The sequence below is a fragment of the Argentina silus genome (assembly GCF_951799395.1).
Source record: "Argentina silus genome assembly, chromosome: 17".
Taxonomy (NCBI): domain Eukaryota; kingdom Metazoa; phylum Chordata; class Actinopteri; order Argentiniformes; family Argentinidae; genus Argentina; species Argentina silus.
Window position 1 is genome coordinate 457,258 of NC_139671.1, and position 3,748 is coordinate 461,005.

Genomic DNA, 3,748 nt, shown 5'->3' on the forward strand with positions numbered 1-3,748 from the left:
TTATTGTATTATTTGTATTATTTGTATTGGATGCTGCATTGTCATTGAACCGAGCCCAAGAATTTGACTTCCTGCACTCGTGTTTGAGACGTAACAAATAAACTTGAAACTTGAAACTTGAAACTTCAGCTGCCATCTCCTTGAAGTGTTCTGTCTGAGCGTCCATCCCCTTCATTCCCATCCCTCCTCCCTCCTCCCTCCTCTTCTCTGTGCTCTCACACACAGGTAAACACACGGGGACCGGTCGAAGCATGGAGTCAGCACAGGGTCTTACACTGGTCCATCCCCATCAAGATCTAAAGGGGGGAGACATAGAAGCAGATTTCCATTTCACTCACATCCTCCCTTCTCCTCCCCTGCCTCAAAACCCCTGGAATGGGAGCAAAACCTCAAACCGCGTGTGTTTGTTTCGGTAATTAGCTACTTGAATTGATGAACATACTGTATTTGCTTAGAAGGTAATGTAATATTATGATTGGAGTTTCTAGAATGCCTTTTAATTAGACCATCATGGTTGCATCATTAGGAAGCATCATTAGCAACACTAATTGAGCAATGATGCAATGTTTTGCATATGTACATCTGAGCAGGGGAGGCTGGTGGAGGCAAAACACCAGGGGAGGCTGGTGGAGGCAAAACACCAGGGGAGGCTGGTGGAGGCAGAACACCAGGGGAGGCTGGTGGAGGCAGAACACCAGGGGAGGCTGGTGGAGGCAGAACACCAGGGGAGGCTGGTGGAGGCAGAAATCAGAGGACAGGCTCAAGGTCATGCATGGAATGGAAAACAACTTTGACTTCTACCTCCACCAGTCTCCACCAGCCTCCACCAGCCTCCACCAGGAACGGAGTGAGACGTGTTTGATACCGTTCCTCATTCCGTTCCATGCATTACAATGAGCCCGTCCTCCGATTTCTACCTCCACCAGCCTCCCCCGCTGTACTTATCTTCTCTGCCTTATCAGCGCGTTCAGACAGTTCATATCTAAAAAACAAACCGTTATAAAAACACAGCATGTCACATTCCACCGTTTCTAGAATTCCCCATAACATGATTATTAACATGGTTTATAATGTCAAGGTCTTGAAACTGAATTGGACTTAAAAATCATTGTTTTGTGTAACAGAAAACACAACAGAGCGTCATATATATATATATGTATATTATTAAACTCTCTATTTAATCATATATATATATCTATCTCAGAGGAGAGGAGAGGAGAGGAGAGGAGGGGAGGGGAGGGGAGGGGAGAGGAGAGGAGAGGAGAGGAGAGGAGAGGAGAGGAGAGGAGAGGAGAGGAGAGGAGAGGAGAGGGCAGAATACTGCTCATGGTGTAGAGTAGCCTATACAGCAGTCTATAGTAGTCTATACATTAATACAGCCGTCTATAGTAGTCTATACATTAATACAGCCGTCTATAGTAGTCTATACATTAATACAGCCGTCTATAGTAGTCTATACATTAATACAGTAGTCTATAGTAGTCTATACATTAATACAGCCGTCTATAGTAGTCTATACATTAATACAGTAGTCTATAGTAGTCTATACATTAATACAGCAGTCTATAGTAGTCTATACATTAATACAGCCGTCTATAGTAGTCTATACATTAATACAGTAGTCTATAGTAGTCTATACATTAATACAGCCGTCTATAGTAGTCTATACATTAATACAGTAGTCTATAGAGTCAATGTCAAGTCCAGAATGTTTGCTAACAGCTGCACTACTGTGTGTGGCAGTGGAGGCTGGAGGCTGGAGGCTGGAGGCTGGACTCCAGCCCTAAGCAGCCTCCAGCCTTCAGCCTCCAACCCTAAGCAGCCTCCAGCCTTCAGCCTCCAGCTCTAAGCAGCCTCCAGCCTCCAGACTCCAGCCCCTAAGCAGCCTCCAGCCTCCAGCCCTAAGCAACCTCCAGCCTCCAGCCTCCAGCCCTTAGCAGCCTCCAGCCCTCTGAGTCCCGCTGCCTGTTAGATGTCCACCCAGCTGAAGTGAGTCAGAGTGATAATGAGTCAGAGTGATAATGAGTCAGAGTGATAATGAGTCAGACTGATAATGAGTCAGAGTGATAATGAGTCAGAGTGATAATGAGTCAGAGTGATAATGAGTCAGACTGATAATGAGTCAGACTGATAATGAGTCAGAGTGATAATGAGTCAGAGTGATAATGAGTCAGACTGATAATGAGTCAGACTGATAATGAGTCAGAGTGATAATGTTTCACCATAAACACACAGAGTGACTGAAGGTAGAAGTGGCTCGCCTCCTCATTTCGTGGTTGAGAGGCTCACAGCTGATTTGAATAAATGAATCAATTATCAGGCGGTGTAAAGTGTTTGATTAGGCGAGATAATTACTGTCATTATTAAGACATTATGATGCCAACACTATTTCTGTTTTCAAGAGTTTTGTTTTCTCCTCTGCCTCCTTGGCTGGGGTATGAGTGATGGTGATGTTTCCTCCTCTGCCTCCTTGGCTGGGGTATGAGTGATGGTGGTGACGTGGAGAGGGGCTTTATGACTGCGTGTGTTGGGGTGTTGTTGAGATAATGTACTCTTCTGTATAGATCTCTACAACAGCACCACTTTACTGGGTGTCTGCATGTCAAAATAACACAATAACACAGTCCATTAAGCAGCACTTTCATCCAGAGGGACTTCCAGGACGGGGAGTGCAGACGTTCCTGGTACACAGCCCTCCATAGGCACTGGAAACAGGAAGCATGGTGTTTTCTTTTAACTCTATACTCCAACAGTTTGGATTTGAAATCAGACACACAGTTCAATGACTGCATATGTTTATAGTATGTCATTTATGCCATTTAGCTGACGCTTTTATCCAGTGCATACATTTCAGTATATGATGATGATATGATCCCAGCAGTAATCAAACCCACAACCTAAGTGTTGTTAGCGCCATGCTCTACCAACTGAGCCACAGAGGACCACATGTATGGTCCCGGCGGGAATCGAACCCCCAACCTTAGCGTTGCCAGTGCCATGCTCTGAGACCCCACAAGACCACAGAGACGCTCCTTCCCATGTTCTGGACACATGTCTCTTCACATGTTATAACATGTTCTGATATGTTATAATGGCTGTGACCACATGTTCCTCTTCTCACAGCATCGCAACCATCTCAACCACCTCAACCACCTCAACCACCTCAACAACCACCTCAACAACCATCTCAACCACCTCAACCACCTCAACCACCTCAACAACCACCTCAACAACCACCTCAACCACCTCAACCATCTCAACCACCTCAACAACCACCTCAACAACCATCTCAACCACCTCAACCACCTCATCAACCACCTCAACAACCACCTCAACCACCTCAATCATCTCAACCACCTCAACCATCTCAACCACCTCAACAACCACCTCAACCACCTCAACCCCCTCAACCACCTCAACAACCACCTCCTCAACCATCTCAACAACCACCTCAACCTCATGTTGAGGTAAAGATGATCATGACAGAGTGGTGGTGGTAATGTTGAGATGGTGGTGGTAATGTTGAGGTGGTGGTGGTGGTAATGTTGAAGTGGTGGTGGTAATGTTGAGGTGGTGGTAGTGGTAATGTTGAGGTGGTGGTGGTAATGTTGAGGTGGTGGTGGTGGTAATGTTGAGGTGGTGGTGGTAATGTTGAGGTGGTGGTACTGGTAATGTTGAGGTGGTAATGGTAATGTTGAGGAGATGGTGGTAATGTTGAGGTGGTGGTGGTGGTAATGTTGAGGAGGTG